Source organism: Pleurodeles waltl, chromosome 6 (genome assembly GCF_031143425.1).
Source record: "Pleurodeles waltl isolate 20211129_DDA chromosome 6, aPleWal1.hap1.20221129, whole genome shotgun sequence".
Taxonomy (NCBI): Eukaryota; Metazoa; Chordata; class Amphibia; order Caudata; family Salamandridae; genus Pleurodeles; species Pleurodeles waltl.
The window spans coordinates 604,125,297-604,146,981 of NC_090445.1; positions in this window are offsets into that span (position 1 = coordinate 604,125,297).

A 21,685-nucleotide genomic window follows, 5' to 3' on the forward strand; every position below is an offset into this window, starting at 1 on the left:
ACCACTGGCACTTCAAGAACAGGTGCTGTCGTATCGAGGGGACATTTAACTCTGCAAGCATGGGAAGTGTGAATCCAGTTGGGGTGGGGAGACCTCCACACTTTGCAGCAGTCATGGTGACTAGGATCACCTGATATGGCCCACATCATCGAAGTTCCAGGCACGTCTTCCAGACGTGTTTCTACACCAAAGCCCAGTCACCGGGAATGAGATCATGGCACTGCTCCTGATGCAGGGAAGCTGCAGATACTCCAACCTGATGAGACACGGAATGCACCACATCAGCTAGGCCTTTGCACTAATCAAGCACCATATCATTGGAAATGTCCCGTAGTGCATTCGCAGGAATCAATGCCAGTCTCATTATGATCTCATGGGGTGACAATCCAGTCTTTCAATCAGGTACACTCCGAAGACTCATCAGCAAAAGAGACAACACATCAGGCGATTTCAAAGATGTTGAAGCACACACTTTTGCCAGTCTGAATTTCAGTGTGCCATTCACCTGCTCCACAAGATCAGAAGCCTCAGGTCTATAGCTGCAGTGTAGCTTCTGTTCAACCTGTAATGCTGCTCGTAACAACCTCAAAACCTCATTATTGAAGTAAGTACCTCAATCAGATTGCCAAAGAATTGGAGAAGCCAAGTCTAGGAATGAGCTCTCTTAGCAACAGTTTAGCTGCTGTGAGGCTATTATTTCTTCTGGTTGGGTATGCTTCAACCCAATGCGAGAATATACAATCAATCACCAGGACATATCTCAGCCCCTTACACACAGGCATCTACAAGAACTTCCCCATAATGTCCTTCAAGATTCCCTGATGAATCATAGACTCGATTAGGGGACAAATCCCTGCAATCCTCTCAGGAATCAGATTCTCTTGTGGGGTGTTCTTGGAAATTCAGCAGTATGTTTGCCTGTTATTCGGACAGACTCAACTCCTTTAAGCAATCTGATATCCTTCCCTGAAAAATTCCACACTTGGATTTGTACTGTGTCTCTTAATTCTGTGGGTAAATCATCAACAGTCAATAAGGTGAATATAGTACAATAGGGCCTGTCATTTGCCAATTTGAAGACAGCATCTTCATCATGCGTTTGCATCTCCGTACCTGCTGGAGTATAATAGATGGTACAATTTAGTTTGCAGAGTAAGTCCCTTCCCAAGAGATTTACTGGGCTGGAATCGCATACCACAAATCTGTGTCTGTCTTCACAAGATCCTAGTCTCATCAAAACTGGCTCAGTTTCCTGGGTTATCATCTGTTTGTTTGCTGCTCCCACAACTTAGACTAATTTTCCTAGGTGGGGTAGGTTTGGAACCTCTACTGTTCTCAGAGTAGAGAGGTAGCACCAATGTCTACCAAGCACAACACAGGTGGCCAACCACCTCGCTGTTAATAAATGGTCCAGTCTAGTCCACCTCAAAGGCTGCGCCGAGCATGCAGTCTTCCTCCACTCTGACAACGTCGTGCTGACGGACTGGAGCTATAGTTCTCCTTCGGTTCAAATACAGGAAATTGTTGGAAGGCTTTCCCTCCCTGAATCGCATTCATTTTCACATGCAGATTCTGATTAACATTGGGTCTAAGATTCATCCCATTTTGTTGTAGCATTGGAGGTTGGGGAACCTGCATCATCGGGCTTGGGGGGCATGTTAAAATTTTGATTTCTGTGTCTCAATGCATCTTGCATCTGTGCTGTGTTAGCATTTTGTGATTACACAAATCCTGAATTTTTAAGTTGATTAGCCAGATTGAAAGAACCTTCCTGCTTTCAATGCCCCATCCAATTACAGATGTGACAGAGGGTTGCTCTTTTAAGGCTATTGACATCCATTCAGGTATTATGGTCAATAGGCATTCCTCGACCTCTTTCTTGCATTGTACTTGGTCCTTGCTGGTATATACCTTGCATGGCATCAACATTGCTTGCTATTGGCTGAGTCTGGCTGGTTCTCTGAGCTGCTTTCATCTGAGCAACCATGAGCTTTTCTTTTAATTTCTTCTGCTTCATCTCAATCTCATAATGGCAGTACTTGGCTTAGCCTCAATCTTGTCACAAACCTCGACACAAAATGTCCCATATCCTTAGCTTCTAACGTCTCCCTACCACTTTACTGTTTGAATGCCTGTAACAACCTTTCACAGTAAATATTAATCAACTGCTTTGGCTCTTGAGTCGGTCTGTCAATTTTAACCTAATCAATATCTTAGGGAGGCACCTTCCCCTTCAAAAATATCATGACCTGTTGATATTGTTTCATCACTATTGGTGAAGGGCCCTTTGTTATTGGTTTCTATTTGGTTCCGTCTCAAGCCACTGGACAGCTATCTTACACCTCGTCCACAAATCACTTGGAACAACAATGTCAAACTATTCAAATCAACCCACAGCACCTGTGATATTTTCACAAATCTTTCAAACTGTCTGTACCATTACACTGGCTTCTCTCTTAGTTTTGGGAAATCATTGGTAAGTGATGCAAGATCACTTCTGCTCTATGGCTCCATCAGGCGCTTCTCTCAAGGAAAAGGTGTTACACACCCCTTTGCCACACCTGTACCCCTAGTCTTCCACTTGGCTAATTCATTCAATTTCCTAATATTGTAAATGAGTTCCTTAATCTGAGTTTTCAATCCTGGAGTTCTCATGTCAGCAACATCTTTTTCACTGAAACACACGATAGCTTATCTGTAAGGCCTTAGTTTTATTTACATCCACTTCATATTTTTGAGCCAATTCTGACAGTTTATTGTGAACTTTGCTTGCTTGCTTCCTTGCTGATATCCAAACACATAAATGCAAGCTCATCTTCTTATGAAGTCTCTAATTGTTCCAACCCAAGATTTCCCACAATAATTATATCCAATTCTGTTGTAAGCATTGCTACATCCAAATTTCTTTCTTTTGGTGTTGATGAAATTGTTCCCTGACTCACTTCTGTACTTGTACTCCCTCTAGATGGAGTTCATTCTTTGAAACATTTCCCCCATTCATTTATCTCCTTCACACTAATGGATCGAGTCACCATAGGAATCTTAGGTATAGCATCATTTCCTTGAGTACTACTTCCCAAATTTATAGGCGGTTCCCATGCAGGAGTTTTATGGATAGGCACTTTCTGCTAAGTACATATCGATGTACATCCTAACAGGTTTAAAGTTGTATCTGCACTTGCTCCACATGGGGTGCTAGCATTGTTGGCACTAAAGAGACAAACTCCCTAACATTGGGACTAATTGGAACCCCACCCTGTCCTCCAACAGTATTAGGCACAGTCAGATTGTAAGTATTTTTCTCGGAGCTCTCTGATTTATAGATAGGAACTACCAGGCCAATAGTAACTAGAACTGTAAGAGCCTCAACAATACTCATGGCAGGATCAACTGGGACACACTATCTCAAACCTTCACTTCTTGGTTCACAAGGCTAGTTGGCTAGTTGGCTACTCCACTGGACTAGGAGTCATCTTAGGTGGGGCCGTGGGGAAAATAATTGGACCATTACCACCAGTACCCTGATTTCCTCTGTTGTTGCTGATCTCATTATATGGGGGTGGACGTTCAGATAGTAACACATCCAGAAGACTATCTCCAGAGTCGTTATTACTCATGTCATTGGGCTCCTTTTGTTTTTTTCTCTTTACGCTTTTTAAGCATTTCCCTTTTCCATGCTGCCTCTACCACATCAGTGGTCAAAGTTGGATACAGTAATACACCTTCTATTATGTCTGTTCTCCATTTTTTCTGCTGAACATCCCACCTAGCATCCACATAAGTACAAATGGCTTTCTTTGCCCTACCCTGGTATTTCTCCTTTTCTCCGGCATGAGCATTAAGTGCTTCATATTCTGCAGGTCTAGAAGATGGTTTCATCTCGTACAATACCCTCCTCAAGTTTCAATAATTTTCAAATTGAATGTGCCATAACGTGGAAATCTCAATGCACCTTCATTTTTTGTGATCCTGTGCCATTGACCAAGCCACACACATGGATGGAGCCCAACATTAATTGTCACATAGTGACCTGGGAAATCTTCTGGAGACACTTCTTCACCATTTCTACTGGGAATATGAACATCACCTCTAAATAAATCTTGCATAGTTTTAAAACATTTCAAATTTCAAATCCGAAATAACGTTGTATTCACAATCATTTGCTTTATAACAACTACCAGTCACAGCAGGACTCCCTATAAAATTGTCAACCAATAACAGTGCGGCACCAAACCAACTGATCTATACCAGCATTACGCACTGTGACGTAGATCTCGCTCCTTGCAGCAGTTTTCCTGCTTTACAATCTGCAAGCACACACTCTGCAATATCACACACATGCAACAAATAGAATATAATAACTTTTTTCTGCTCCAATAAAGAATGAATAGTTTTCACAGTCAGACCATGTAAATTTCTAATGTGAAAATGGATCTCACAAATGTATGCTGGGAGGATGGTTTCCAGGCCTATTTCTGTAAACTCTGTTGAATTCCTGAAAGTCGTACATCTGCACCTGTGGATGGACATATAGCTGAATGTGCAGGTTTGTAAGCTTTTATTAGGAATCTACCTCCTAATTTATTTTTATGTTCTACATAGTGTTGCTGAGAATGGTTTTACACTGATTTTCCATCAATTTCTAAAAAAAGATATTGCTGTGTATCAAAAACTTTATTACTAAATGATGCCTTAGAGAAATATTTAAAGTTGCACAATAGTCCAGCAAAAGTGTTTTTCAAGTTGCAATTTATTTTTGTGCACATTTTATTCTGAAAGCAAATAATCACCAGTCTTGCTTTCAGGCTCATGCATGCATTTGCAAATAGTTAAATAGCCACAAACAGTTAAAGTTTACAAACATATATATGTTCTTATACTGGGCCCACTCTGGCCCACTCTGCACGCTGGTCTCACAGTTCTCTACATTTCTGTAGAGCGCGCACCCTAATAGTAAAAGCTTTTCATTAATTAATTGTCTATAAACATTAATAAAAATATTTGTAAGGATTCAAACCTTGCCTTAGTGGCAGACAGTCCTCTTCCAGGGATCCACACCATGAAACTGAAGGAGCATAACTTGGCTGCGTCATTATGCTTTGTTGGAAGAAGAGTAATAAAGCATTTAATTTCGTATATATGGCATGAACTATATCCATGTAAATGTGGCGCATTACAAGACCACAACATTATAGTGCCTTTATAAGTAAAGATACAAGAGTCTCATGTAAACTGTTTTTATTTAATGTTAACCAAATGCATTTATATATTTTATAATCACTCTTCATTTAGTGTGCTTAAGAGAACTAAGACCCTCATTTTAACATCAGCGGTACATTCCGTCTACCGCCCCGGTGAAGGCCGCCAACATACCGCCACTGCAGCTACCATCCATCTACCATATTATGAGCACTGCCTGACTTCTGCCACAATAAGGGCAGATATCCGGCAGTGCTCATGGTGGTGAATGGTGGTAAGCTGGCGCTGCTACAACCAGCACCGCCACGCCAGTAGAATGCCACCAGCCATATTATGACCAGTAATATGGCCTGGCGGTCTTCTGCTGGTGGGGTGCTGCTGGCTGTAGCAGTGCACCTTCCGTTCCCTGCCGGATGACCTCCTGACCAGACAAGGTAAGTCGGACGTCTGACAGGGGAGGGGGGTGGGAGAGTGGGAGGTGTTGTGTGTGTGTCTGAGTGTGTGCATTAATGTGTGTGTGTGTGTTTGTGTGTGTGTGTGTGAATGCATCTGTGTGTGTTGTTTGCATGGGTGTATGCCTGTGAGTGAATGCATGTAAGAATGGTGAAGTGGGTGTGTGTCTGCATGTCAGTGTGATCGTGTGTTGGAATGTGTGTGAGTCCGTGTGAATGTATGTGTGTATGTCAGTGTGTGAATGAATGTGTGTATGTCTAAGTGAATGGGTGTATGCCTGGTGCGTGTGGGTGTCTGTGCGCATGTATGCGGAGAGGGGTTGTGTAGTGTGAGGGGCGCTGTGACTGTACTGGGGGTGGGTGGTGATGTGTGTGTGTGTGGCTGTGGGGTCAGTTGTGTGGTGTGTACGTGTATGGGGGTGAATGAGTGGATCGGAGGGGGGGTGAGTCTGGATGGAGGAAGGTGGGGGCGTCAAGTGAGTGTTGGAGGGGGTGGGTGTGCTGTCACCGGTAGGGCCTACTGCCATGGTTTCTGTGGCATTGCGAACGCCACGAAAACCATGGTGGTAGCTGGCTCATAATGCCATGTGCGGTACTATGTCGGCCGCCGGGCTGGAGATAGCCAACCCACCAATCTCATAATGTGGCAGTATACACCGCCAGCTTGTTGGGGATGATACCGCCGCATTAACCCTGGCAGTCAAAAGACTTCCAGGATTAAAATGAGGGCCTAAGTGTAAAACAAAGTTGTGCATTTCTTCTCTTTTTGTTCAGGCTGGAGTTAAGGCCTACACAATTCCTATGTTTAGTTCCGACATGAAGCATGCTTTCTTTGTGCATTATTTTTATTTCCTCTGCAGATGATAGATAAGGAAGCGTGAGCTGGGTTGCCAAAGACGAGAATCGGTAGCAAGGAGCTGTTAGAACAGACTCCCCTTTCAAATTCCTGAGCATGGATGTAATTTAAGCGGAGCAGGTGTGTTCAGAAGAGGATAAAAGTTAATTGGATATAATTCACAATGGTATCTTGTTAGTGTAAATTTCCTTGGGTGTGATGTCAGCTACTGGAATGTTCTGAGTTTGATAAAAGTGTTGTTTAGTTAGTCAGTGATTCAGATTTCCTTTGCTCCTTGATTAGAGCAGACCCTTACGGCAGAGACAGAACTCCTTTACTTTGCTTGACTAAGTGGCTTTATGCTACTCACATCTCTCAAAAGAACTTCTACTGAAGTTTTCTGTGATGCTGACACTTTCCTCTGTATTCATCTTTGGCTATTAGAATAGTTAGGAACTTAAGGCCAGATGTACGTAGCTGTTTTCATGCCACAAATGGCCCGATCCGCAGAATCGGGCCATTTGCAACAATAAAATAGCATTTTGACATGCACCAATGCTATTTTGCAATTCTGTAATCTATTTACAGAATCGCAAAATGGGTTTGCAAGTCGCTATTTGGAAGGGGCATGCCAAGGGTGTTGAATGCAGTTGCAAAACAATCGAAGTTACCACCATCTTCAAGTTGGTGGAAACCCATTCACAAAGGAGAAGGGGTCCCTTTGGGACCCCTTCTCCTTTGTGAATGGGGACGCCAACATTTTTTCAGACAAGGCAGTGGTCCCACGGATCACTGCCCACTCTGAAAAAATGAAAAGGAATGTTAGGCTTTTCATCCTTGGCGCGGTCTCCCTTAACTTTTTGCCTCTGTTTCCCAGGTTGCTAATGTGTGCTGGACTCTGATTTTGCTGTTTTTGTTACTCTGGGCACTTTACCACTGCTAACCAGTGCTAAAGTGCAAGTTTTCCTTTACAAAATGTGTATGTAATTGGCTTATCCATGATTGGAACATTTGATTTATTAGTAAGTCCCTAGTACAGTGTACTAGAGGTGTCCAGGGCCTGTAAATCAAATGCTACTAGTGAACCTGCAGCACTGGTTGTGCCACCCACATAAGTAGCTCTGTAATCGAGTTTCAGACCTGCCGCTGCAGTGTCTGTGTGTGCAGTTGTTAAACTATAAATTTGACTAGGCAAGTGTACCCACTTGCCAGGCCTAAACCTTCCCTTTTCTTACATGTAAGGCACCCCTAAGGTAGGCCATAGGTATCCCCAAAGGCAGGGTGCAGTGTATGGTTAAGGCAGGACGTATAGTAAGGTGTTTTATATGTCCTGACAGTGAAATATTGCTAAATTCGTTTTTCACGGTTGCATAATAGCAAATAGCTATTCTACTCTCATAGATTAACATGGGGGCTACCTTTAAATCCGATTAAAGTGTAGATTCCCTTTAGGAGCGGATGGACATGTGGAGTTTGGGGTCTCTGAGCTCACAATTTAAAAATACATCTTTTAGTAAAGTTGATTTTAAGATTGTGTGCTTGAAAATGCTACTTTTAGAAAGTGAGCATTTTCTTGCTTTTACCATTTCTGTGACTCTGCCTGTTTGTTGATTCCCTGTCTGGGTCAGTTTGACAGTTGGGCTGGTTGCACCTCACACTAGACAGTGACACAAAGTTGAGCTGGGGTGTAACCTGCATATCCTGATGAGCCATCTGCGCTAGGAGGGAGTGGAGGAGTGGTCACTCACACCTGAAAGGGCTGTGCCTGCCCTCACACAATGCAGTCTCCAACCACCTGGTGAGTGTCTGGGGCTTGGCCTGGGCAAGGCAGGATTTCACATTCAAGAGAAATGTTGCTTTGAAGTAGACCTACTTCAAAGGAGAAATTGGGTATAAGAAGGGCACCCAAAACCACCAACTTTAGAACACTTCTGGAAACCAAGAGGAACCTCTGCCTGGAGAGGAGCTGAAGAGCTGAGGAAGAGCTGCCCTGCCCGTGACTGTGCTTTGTGGAGCTATCCTGCAGTTGCTGCTTCTGTCAGAGTAAGAGAGCAAAGACTGGACTTTGTGACTTAGGGACAGCTCTCTTCCAGCACCTGGAGTCTCTGGAGAGACTCATACTCTGCCCTGTGGTGCCCATCCAGTTCCTGGGACCCTGAAAGGAGAAGCTGGCAGCCTAAGAGGAAGAAATCCACGCACAGAACGCTGTGCAGGGAAAAGATTGACGCAACACCGATCTGCCGCTTGGAAATCGACGCGCTGCCAGCTTCGCAGCTGAAAATTGACGCTCGCCTGTAACGCGACCAAAGAATCGACACACGGAGCTGGAGAAACGACACGCAGCATCACTGACCGAGGCTGGTGAGATTGAAACCTGCGCTGCGTGTTTTTCGGATCATCGTGCGGCTGGGTTTCTGACGCAAGCACCGCTGGGCATGAATAAAAAACGCAAGGCCTGCCCGGACCTGAGAGTGCTGACCAGATCAACGCACCGCTCTCCTGCGGAGAGAAGAAACAATGCACCCCGACCCGACGAAAGGAGAAACGATGCAAGGTCTCGCTCGTGAGTGAAATTGATGCATTGCAAGCCCTTTTTGACGCACACTCGCCCGTGCTGGGTTATTTTTGACGCACCCAAGGTAAATTTTCACGCTAGCAGTGTTAGTGTGTGTAAAAAACTACATGAACACTCTTTTTGCTTTTTAATTGATAACTTGACTCCTGCTTTGTGGATTTTTGTCGTTTTGGTCTTGTTTTGTTTAGATAAATATTCTCTATTTTTCGAAACCTGTGTTGTGTCATTTTGTAGTGATTTCATTAAGTTACTGTGTGTGTTGGTACAAATACTTTACACCTAGCACTCTTGAAGTTAAGCCTACTGCTCATGCCAAGCTACCATGGGGGTAAGCAGGGGTCAGCTGAGGGTGATTCTCTTTTACCCTGACTAGAGTGAGGGTCCTTTCTTGGACAGGGGTTAACCTGACTGCCAGCCAAAGACACCATTTCTAACAGGAACCTTGTCTTTTTTTTGTTTCTAATGCATCCCATTTTCCTTTAAGGGAAACCGCTGCATTAACAAAAAAAATGCTTTGTTCAAAAAACAGTCACAGACATGGTGGTCTGCTGTCCCCAGTGCTGACCATTCCCAAAGCGGCGGGAAATTGCGACCTACCTCATAAATAGTGATGAGGAAAGTCATTTGCGACCTCAGCTAATTGTTTCTGAGACACATTAGTACATTTCGCAAGTAGAGACTCACAGAATGACATGGTCGTCCATCTGACCCTTAGATTCAATGATAAGGCAGGAAAATCTGAGTCTGTATTCAAAGCACCGAATGCTTTTTCTTATTTTCTGCATTGTTGCTATTGAATTATTGGTCCTTTGTATGTTATTGAAATGTAATATTGTGTGGTGATTTGATCCTCCTTTGGTGATCACATACATATATAGCATGTTACTCATTTATGTAAGTTTGGCTTTGAGTCTCTAATAAATCCCTTTCTAAAACTTCAAGTTTGTCTCTGAGACTTAATGTGTAATCAAAGCACTTCTAGTTACTTTTTTAACTTTTACTGGACAAGTAAATGTATTTTTATCATTGATTACCATATGCAGTTTTTATGATAACCTAATTAGTGCTACAAATGTTCCCTCCTCAGCGCCATTCAATGAGCCATGATACCGCCTTTTCTATACTTGCTTTTGTTGTGCTTTGAACCTGGCGGCCTGCTTCCTTTTCTGAGATAAACCGGCTCTAGATGAAATCTTCTCTGGATCCCAGACAGGAGTCAGTCTGGTATTACCCTGCTTTGCCCCACATTTGTAAACATTTTATTAATATAGTGATAGTGTGTTGAGTCTTCACAAAACTCCAAACTTTTTTTCTGATGTTTGACTTGGTGTCCAAACATGGTGCCGCGCAGACTGAATGTCTCCTTTCGAAAATCGCGTTGCTCCCTTCTAATTCTTGATAGACTGTACATATAACAATTTACTGTGTATAATACCATAAAATGTTTGAAAAATAATTTTATTCAACACAAAATTGGTTCCATTATTGAACACTAGCAGCTGAGGTAGACCTTCCAACGCAATTAGACTCTGAAGGAACCCAATCACATGACATTGAGATTCAAAGGTCTGAAAATGCTCATCTCCTTAAGGAATTGCTTGAACAGCATGAGAAACTCTCATTGCTATCTAAAACGTGGGCATACAAAGGCATAGGGCATACAAAACAACATCATACAACAAGGGAGACAGGCTGGGGTATTTGTTGCCCTGGTTTCGAAACCAAAATTTGTCGAGACCCACAAAACAGGAGTACACACAGTAAAAGCTGATGTAGTTAATTTAAAGCTTTAAATTAATAAGATATTTCCAGAGAGTTGTATAAAGACCTTGATAAATGATTTGAGGTGCTGTTGGACAGAGAGGAATATATAGAAAGAGTGAGACTTGAGACAATCCCTCTAGAGACAATGAAGATTTTGGTGGAGACAAATCAGAGACTGAAATCAAGGTGTCAGTTACAGGGATGGCCAAAGGCAACACTCTGGGATCTGATGGCCTCCCAGTAGAATTCTATGCCATGTGTAAAGACCTATTAGTTTGTTGTACTGTACAATAGAATGCTGCATGAGCATACTTTGCCATCCATGACCTGGGAAGAGCTCTTAGTGTCCATACCTAAGCCTGGTTGAACCCAATGTGGGCAGCTTGGTGCAGCCCTCTTTAGTGCTCAATTCAGATGACAAAATTCTGAACAAAGTGTTAGCACAAAGTAATTTACTCTCATTGGTCCAAAGATTGATGTACCCTTATCAGTGTGGTTTCATCCCAGGTCGCCACATGGGATAAACATTAGGCATCTGATCAGGGCACTAGATGAGTCTGCAATCGTACCCTCAGTGCAGGCTATATATGTTGAAAAAGTATTTGTATTTACTGTACTTAAGAAATTGGGCTTCAGAGTGGATTCACTTAAATGGACTTCATTGGTATATGCGAATTCCAGAGCAAATGTTAGGATTGATCTGAGTATTTCATTCTCATACGACATTGAACGAGGGATGAAACAAGACACCTTCTCCAGCTCATATTTGCAATGGCTATATGACTGTTTGAATGTATGTTAAGATAAAGAGCCAGAAATAAAGGTGTCACCACTGGGAGTGTGATGCATGGTGTCTTATCCATGTGACTGGTTGACACCTGTTCGGTATAAGTCAATAAGGACGCTCAATGAAGGACTACACGCCAATTATAAATACAATTTAGCTTTACTAGAATTGCAGGTAAATGTAGGCATTTAGCACATTAACAATAGTAGAATAAGAATAGCAATGAAAAGTATTTATTTATGTATAAGCACACTACAAAGAGCATCTATGCATATATATATATGTAAGCAAAGAGTTCATTGACAGATATAAGTTTTGATTAACTATATACCAAAATGCAATACACTACGATATTCAGGAAGCAGAATATAAATGAGTTGAATACTTCAGATAAGCTTTGATTTACTGCACACCAAAATGCATGTTTCAATTACTGCAGCAGGCTCTCACTACGATGTTCAGGAGGCAAAATACAAACAAACTGAATACTTCAGATAAGCTTTGATTTACTGCACACCAAAATGCATGTTTCAGTTACTGTAGCAGGTTCATACTATGAGGTTTAGAAAGCAAAATATAAACGAGCTAAATACTTCAGTTTATAAACACAGTGCAAGCATAAATAATCAGTCATAATAATAGAACAGAGAAACAAAGGCCTTTCATCCCTGTGTGTAACTTAACTTAGTCCACGAATGCTGGGAAGCCCTCTACCACCCGCTTGGACCTCTCTCCCCCTCGAGCGTCATGGTCTTGGAACAGCAAAACAGGGAGGCAGCTCTGAGTCTGAAGATGACAGTTTCATAACTCCATCTGCTAGCTTCAAATTCCCTCACCCACCTTTCAGTGTTTAAATAACCTGAAGCTTGGATTCTACCCCCTTCCAGTATTTTCTAGCTATGTTATCAGTACATGTCTCTTGGCTGCCTTGCCATTCCCTGGCCATTGTTTTCATTTCATCCTTACTGTGGTCTCGTTCTCAAGGTTGAGACTGAATCTCCTTCACAGCCTGTTTCTCACACATACAGCTGCGAATAAGTTTATCTACGAAATGTCAAAAGAAAACAAGCTTGAAAGCGAACATCGTGAATTTCTTCTACGTTGCTCTGGCTTCGGCAGGCATCACGCTCATCTACACTGTTCAAGCTAATTAACACTTTGCGTCAAATGTCTTCCGCACCTTTCCCTATACTGATCACATGGTATTTCCCAGGTGTGGATGATATGCTCCTGTTCCTTAACGTTATTCAGGGCTAAGCAGATAAAACCATGGGGCATTACAAGAATTGGCTAGGGTGTATTCTTGTTCCTAAAGGGGGGATAAAAAGGAAAGCAAGACACAGGGCAACCCTTAGGTTAGAAGCTAATGCCCTCACACATCCCATCGGATGTCATGCTTCATCATAGGGCAAGCTCCTCGTCAGACCGGCGCTGCAATGTCTGATAGGCACCCCTGAACGGGGGCTCTTTGCCGGAGGTCTTTTCTCAGTAACACTGTGCTGAAAAAAAGGGTCAAGTGCTTGGTGCCCCAATTCCAGGCACCACTTAGGCGAGGAGACAGAAGAAGAAATGGCAAATAGAAAAAGTTCAAATTGGCTCAAAACCCAGGTAGAACATCAAATTTTAATGAGCAAAAAGGTTGTGACCAAATCAATAAAAGCAAAGGGGAGAGTGAGGGATGAGATAATGCTCAAACCACTCTCACACTATACCTGAAAAAATAATAAGGGTTCAGGAATTAGCCTAAACCCTAAGACAAAGGGTCAACAAGTTTTGTGTCTGAACGGTCCAAAGGGATCCACCGACACTTCATCAGGACCAACAAATCTATCTCAATAATTTCTCCTAAACAATAATAATGGGGTACAATTTGTTCAAATTGACAGTCATATTAAACTCCAGTCACTTACAGTAAGGCTGTATGTCAAGCTAGTCTAATGCAAGGGTCAACCTGTTGAAAAAAACACAAACATATAGATTATGTCACATGTGTCATTAAACAATCAATGCACACACTAACAATGAGTGGCACGCCGTGTACACACAGTGGTGTCATGCTTAGTAGTGGTGTGTGGTACCGAAAGGCAATTGCTTACCGTCCCATCAAAAGGATCGGGTGTCATATTAAAACACGTGCCCAGAGGAGAGCTATAACACTAAAAAGATATGGCACAATATAGGTACAATGAGGAAGATTCAACAATTATTTCATCAAAATATTACCCCAATAGCAGGGAAAGCAGGAATAAAATCTCATATATAACTGCTCGTATGCTAAGTCACAATATATGTTAGAGACACAGCCTAGCCACTAGCTCAGGATATGGATCAGAAGGGGATGCAAACATTAAACTCGTGACCAGATCAAATACACCCAAAATATGGCATACGACAATGTGAGGATGCGCACACATGCATACACCATCTCAAACAGAGTAGAGGTGAGTGCATCGCGTATAGCGATCCTGCACGGGAGCACTACGCTGCTCAAAGTCACGTAGGCTCTAAAAATAACTTTGTTAGTCGTCAGAGCTCCTCAGCGTGGGCCCTATCCGCGGCCATGTTCCTGCATTAATAAAAGGGACACACGGCCGGACGGGATATAGTCGGCACAACCCGGAAGTCTGAGGTCTCGCGGTCACATGGGCCGTCACAAAGGTGAAAAGAAAAGATGGACTTGAGAGACCCGGGTCTCATATGTGAAAACTAAAAAAGGACTAGAAGGAGGCTAAAAACAATGACAATAACCTGGCATAGAACATTCCTAGGGTGGCAGATGTTCTAAAAATAACCACACCACCTCTAAAAGTAATATATACAAGGAATGAAAAAAGAAAAAAAAGAAGAACATTGTCTGTAGACACAAATCAAGTTTGATTTTAACAATGGCCGGGATATGTAATTAAAAACTATGGGCCAATAGAGTTCTTATGGGATGTGATTCCCTGCTAGCTTCAATTGTCAAGTTGGGGAAATACCTCAAGAAAGAAGGGGTGCATGATATATTATGCCCCCTTCAAGAGTAAGGAGGGGACAGCCAAGGCAGGAAGAAAGGGTCTACTCTAAGGTATGGGCTCTAGGTCAGAGTAGTGGCAAATTTGCACACCCCACATGCAGCAGGGATCAATTGGTACACTGAAGCCAAGAAATGTCATCGTTTAGCCCGTGCATATGGGTCCCCAATTTAAATATCCAACGTTGTTCAGTTTCATAAAGAGAGTTGAAGTTGCTCCTAGTGTGCCCTTGGGAGTAAATAACTACCCACCACATGTCGTCAGGGCTATGTTGGAGTTCCAGGAAATGTGCACTCAATTTGGTGGTAACTCGACCGCACCTGATATTACTGCAGTGTTCATTAATCCTTAATTTGACCGATCTGGTTGTCATGCCAATATACCGCAGGCCACAAGGGCATGTAATCATATAAATACAATTATGGGAATTGCAGTTCGTGTGTTTGGTAAGGTGCCAAGTACCCATAGGTTCTAAATCCAGGGTGTCTAGCCGTATTCTTGACTTTTGTGAGTAGGTTTGGGAGATCATACACTGGACCTTTAACCTCCCTGTCCCTCATCTTTTGTTTATCTATTAGTACAGCAGCTGTGCTGTGGTACTTGATTATATTTAGACTTTATTCCTGAGATGGAAAATTTCCAGGGTTTAAGTTTCGATGATGATGTCATATCTGCCATTTTTCAAACACCTTCAATCCTAGGTGGTGATGGATCAGGCCCCTCCAGGAGCTTGAAAGAGGACTGGGATAAACTGTCATGCATGGCACCATAATGACAGAATATCTGAGAGCAAATATCGCTCCTAATGGCCTTTTAGTCTCCAATGTTCCTAGAATTTTTCTCCTAGACCTGGCATTCAGGAAGGATTGTGCCCAGATCACATGGAAGTGTACAAGAGACTGGCTAGTCTTGATTACAAACACATCCAAGCGTATAGCGGATTCAATGAACGTCCAAATCAGTATGGTTGAAAATACCATAAATACAACGTTAACAATTACTGCATTTAAGAGTCGCTTAGCGGAAATAAATGCTGAACTTAACGAAACGAAGGAATTTCTGACCCAACAGAAAATCACCAAGTTACAGAAAGACATCAATAAATTCAGTAAGGAAAAGGTGTACAGGTATATTAGGGAGGATTTTGAGGGTGACACTCAGTCTCATTCATCAGATGAATCAACCTCCTCTTATAGAAATCCGTGGAAATACAGCAGTGGGTTATCATCTGATGGCTGGAGTTCCGATGAGCATATGCCTCCAACTTTCTATAACTATCCACAAATGGTTGGGAATCAGCCTATGGGCTGGCAACCCCTGTACCCATTTTTCCAACCTCGTCCCATGTTACCCTACATGCCCCCTTTTTTAGGCCGCGGTCGGGCAGAGGAAGAGGCAGAAGGAGAGGAAGAGGCAGAGGCAGACATGTACGGTGGGCCCAGGAGGAACCTCAGATGGTAATCTGCAGTCAGGGCAAGAATCAACCTCGGAAAATCTAGTAGTGAACCTATCTACCAGACCCCTGTCTCTTGATGAATCGAAGGCCCTCAACAAGGGCTTGGGGTTTGTTCCTACACCTAATGAGGATTTCTTTAGACTACACTGTGAACTGGCAAGATTCTTTAGGAAAATACGCTTGTTTTTCCATTTCAAAGACAATCAGAGTGTCCCCCAGGAAGATGACTCAGGTTTGAGAAAACCTTCTACCTTTGTCCCCCCTTCCTCAACTCTACCATGCGAAGTCCTGGCCTTCGAAAAGTCTGTCTTGTCTGATCTTAAACTTTTAGAAACCAAACGTCCATTTATTAACATCTCCTCTAAGAGAAGGACGCATTACATTCTCTGGCCATTGATGAATCCATTGTGATTAAACCGGCGGATGAAGGTGGAGCTATTGTTATTTTGGACTCTACTGATTACTGACAAGAGTGTATACGCCTCCTTGGCGATGCGACTTACTATGAACCAATCTTCACTGATCCCTCGGAACGGCTACAGACCCAGATACGTGGTCTGTTAGAAGAGGCCCGCACCAACATGTGGATCTCTCAGAAAGAAGCCGATTTTCTTGAGACCACTCATCCACGGATCCCATACTTCTATTGCCTCCCCAAAATACACAAGGGACGGCTGCCTCCTCCAGGTCGTCCCATAGTTTCGGGTATAGGCTCTATTTTGGAACCTTTATCCATTTCCTGCAACCCTTGGTCAGAAATTCGACCACATATCTAAAAGATACCAAGAACATTTTGAACCTGATTGAGGATATTAACTAAACCATTGAAGTCCACGCTTTGATTACGCTGGATGTGGAAGCTTTATACACCAATATACCTCAGGCGGGGACACTACAGGTGGCTGAGGAGGCTTTGTTTGAGCATGCAATGGACTTATCGACCCCAGTGCATTTTATAATGCAACTGGCGACTATTGCCTTGACTCAAAACTTCTTTCAATTTGAAGATCGCTTGTTCCACCAGATAAGGGGGACATTGATGGGTAGTATATTTGCTCCTAGTCTAGCGTGTCTGTATATGTTCAGTTTTGAAAAACACTATATTCTTCCCTCCACCAACCCTTTTCACACTAACATCAAACTATGGCGATGCTATATTGATGATATTTTTATAGTCTGGAATGGTTCTACCACAGAAGCCGAAGCCTTTACGAACTGGATCAATCACTTAGATCCTTTCCTCAAGTTTACTGCCACTGTCTCCTCTACACAGATCCATTTCCTGGACCTGACGATTACCATTGACCAGGGGAAACTTACGACTTGCACCTACTATAAATCTACAGACAGAAACAGTCTGTTACAGTTTGATAGTCATCACCCTAGAGCACTTCGGGAGAATTTACCTTATGGACGATTTTTACGACTACGCTGCAACTGTAGTAACATCCGACTGTTTGAGCAACAAGCAGATGGTCTCGCTCAAAAACTGCGAGACAGACACTATCCTCTTCAGGTTGTCAACACTGCTCGCAAGCAAGCTAGGAACAATAACAGGGAGACACTAGTGTCACCCTCCCCCAGGACACCTGATAATTGTTTAACTTGTGTGTATACCTTTACCCCTCTGTCTGATAACATCAAGAAATTGATCAATAAGAGATGGTTAATCTTAGAGAGTGGGGGCACTCCCATTCCTAAACCCCTGTTCGCTTTCAAAAGGACAAGCAACATCAGAGACATCGTGGTCCATACACGCCCTCGTACTCGTACAGGACAAGCCAAACAAACTACCCTATGGGGCTTACCGCCTGTGACAGGTCATTATCCCTGCAGACAGTGTAATGTCTGCCCTCTGACCAGACGGCTAGACACCCTGGATTTAGAACCTATGGGTACTTGGCACCTTACCAAACACACGAACTGCAATACCCGTAATTATATTTATATGATTACATGCCCTTGTGGCCTGCGGTATATTGGCATGACTACCAGATCGGTCAAATTAAGGATTAATGATCACCGCAGTAATATCAGGTGCGGTTGAGTTACCACTAAATTGAGTGCACATTTCCTGGAACTCCAACATAGCCCTGACGACATGTGGTGGGTAGTTATTTACTCCCAAGGGCACACTAGGAGCAACTTCAACTCTCTTTTTGAAACTGAACAACGTTGGATATTTAAATTGGGTACCCATATGCACGGGCTCAATGATGACATTCCTTGGCTTCAGTGTACCAATTGATCCCTGCCGCACGTGGGGTGTGCAAATTTGCCACTACTCTGACCTAGGGCCCATACCTTAGAGTAGACCCTTTCTTCCTGCCTTGGCTGTCCCCTCCTTACTCTTGAAGGGGGCATAATATATCATGCACCTCTTCCTTCTTGAGATATTTCCCAGATTTGACAATTGAAGCTAGCAGGGAGTCACATCCCATGAGAACTCTATTGGCCCATAGTTTTCAACTACATATCCCGGCCATTGTTAAAATCAAACTTGATTTGTGTCTACAGACAATGTTCTTCTTTTTTCATTCCTTGTATATTTTACTTTTAGAGGTGGTGTAGTTATTTTTAGAACATCTGCCACCCTAGGAATGTTCTATGCCAGGTTATTGTCATTGTTTTTAGCCTCCTCCTAGTCCTTTTTTAGTTTTCACATATGGGACCCGGGTCTCTTAAGTCCTTCTTTTCTTTTCACCTTTGTGACGGCCCACGTGACCGCGAGCCCTCAGACTTCCGGGTTGTGCCGACTATATTCCGTCCGGCCGTGTGTCCCTTTTATTAATGCAGGAACACGGCCGCAGGTAGGTCCCACGCTGAGGAGCTCCGACGACTAAGTACGTTATTTTTAGAGCCTACGCGTCTTTGAGTAGCGTAGTGCTCCCGTGCGGGATCGCTATACGCGATGCGCTCATCTCTACTCTGAGATGGTGTATGCATGTGTGCGCTTCCTCACATTGTCGTATGCCATATTTTGGGTGTATTTGATCTGGTCACGAGTTTAATGTTTGCATCCCCTTCTGATCCATATCCCGAGCTAGTGGCTAGGCTGTGTCTCTAACATATATTGTGACTTAGCATACGAGCAGTTATATATGAGATTTTATTCCTGCTTTCCCTGCTATTGGGGTAATATTTTGATGAAATAATTGTTGAATCTTCCTCATTGTACCTATTTTGTGCCATATCTTTTTAGTGTTATAGCTCTCCTCTGGTCACGTGTTTTACTATGACACCCGATCCTTTTGATGGGATGGTAAGCAATTGCCTTTCGGTACCACACACAACTACTAAGCATGACACCACTGTGTGTACACGGCGTGCCACTCATTGTTAGTGTGTGCATTGATTGTTTAATGATACATGTGACATAATCTATATGTTAGTGTGTTTTTTTCAACAGGTTGACCCTTACATTAGACAGCTTGACGTACAGCCTTACTGTAAGTGACTGGAGTTTAATATGACAGTTTGAACAAATTGTACCCCGTTATTATTGTTTAGGAGAAATTATTGAGATAGATTTGTTGGTCCTGATGAAGTGTCGGTGGATCCCTTTGGACTGTTCTGACACGAAACATGACCCTTTGTATTAGGGTTTAGGCTAATTCCTCAACCCTTATTATTTTTTCAGGTATAGTGTGAGAGTGGTTTGAGCATTATCTCATCCCTCACTCTCCCCTTTGCTTTTATTGATTTGGCCACAACCTTTTTGCTAATTAAAATTTGATGTTCTACCTGGGTTTTGAGCCAATTTTAACTTTTTCTATTTGCCATTTCTTCTTCTCTCTCCTCGCCTAAGTGGTGCCTGGAATTGGGGCAAGCACTTGACCCTTTTTTTCGGCACAGTGTTACTGAGAAAAGACCTCCGGCAAAGAGCCCCCATATAGGGGTGCCCATCAGACATTGCAGCAACAGTCTGACGAGGAGCTTGCCCTATGATGAAGCATGACATCCGATGGGATGTGTGAGGGCATTTGCTTCTAACCTAAGGGTTGCCCTGTGTCTTGCTTTCCTTTTTTTCCCCCTTTAGGAACAGTGTATTCTTGACTTTTGTGAGTAGGTTTGGGAGATCATACACTGGACCTTTAACCTCCCTGTCCCTCATCTTTTGTTTATTTATTTAGGGTGTATGGACTCCAAGCTAACTTGAAGAAATCCAATATGTTTCCAATATATCTATACATGAGGTGAACAGATGTGTGTGTGTATCTGTCTGAAAGTGATGACATTTTCAATAGGAGGGAAGACTGCACTCTTGTAAAACGTGGTACTCTGGACTTCAAACCAGGCAAGAGATCTACAGAGGGAACACTCCTTAAGTCTGTTTGCTGGGCCTCTTTTCCCACCCAAGGCCAAGAAATCTATGGGCAGGTTCAGTGGTCCAGCACTGGTGTTAGCAAAGAGACAAATACCCGAAGAGCTGGAAAAAGGCTATGGAGCCATGGCTGGATAGTTGGAAATTGAAGATGATAAAATGGGCTGTATACTGTTGCACATGGAAGTCGAGAGGAGCCTGAGGAATCTTGATTGGGCCAAGGACAGGTAGGAAGGGAGGATAATTGTTGACTTGAGCGGAGATGACATGAAGGGAGTTGGCCCTTGATGGAGAATGTTGTGGCAGAAAGACTATTAGGCCCGTTCTGGGGTATGGTACAGCCCGATGCCTGGGTAGGCTGCCCTCACCCTTTCTTTTTTTACCATTTTCCCTAGTGTCTAGTGGGCTTTTCTGCCCCACCCCTAGGGCAGGTTAGGGGTAAACTCCTCCAATCTGCCTCTGTGGGCGACAGGAAGACAGTGGGGCCCATTCTTGGTTGTGGGTCTCTGCCCAATGCCTGGGGGGGTGTTACCACTGCCCTTCTGTTTCATTGACCATTTGTTCCTGGTGTCTAGTGGGCTTTCTGCCCCAGCTAGCATTTTGGGGGTATATTATTCCAGCGTACCGCAAGGGAGGCAGAAAGAATGTTCGGCATGATCTGGGGTGGGAGCATGACCCGATGCCTGGGCGGGCTGACCACTCCTCCTTTTTTAGCCATTTTGTATTTCTCTGGTGTCTAGTTGCCCCCCCCTTCCAAAGAGCACCCCTTCTTTATGTGTGCCCTTTTCTCTAGGTGGATAGCTGTTGTAAACCCTCCCATTCACCTCCTGGGAGAGCAGAAAGACTTTTCTGTCAGGATGGGGGCCCAGAAAGACTGTTGTGCTCCTGGGTAGCACTGAGCCATGCCCTGCTGGGCTGATAAACACATAAACAATAATCCCTGGTGTTTAGTGGGCATAAAAGTGAACTGTCTGTTCTATATTGTTTTATATTTTTTGTTGAGTTTCAAGATTGGCATTAGTGTCATGTATTTAGTTAGAGCTTTTGTGTCTGTAGTTTTGTATTTACTTAAAATTAGTTTATGTTTTCTTTTTTGTTAAAAAAATGTGGTGGTGGTGTGCATGGAGTTGTGCTTGGCTGGCAGTGTGCATGGAGTTGTGCTTGGCTGGCGGTGTGCGTGGAATGGCGCATGGCTGGTGGTGTGCGTGAAGTTGCCCTTGGCTGGCGGTGTGAGTGGAGTTGTGCTTGGCTGGCGGTGTGCATGGAGTGGCGCTTGGCT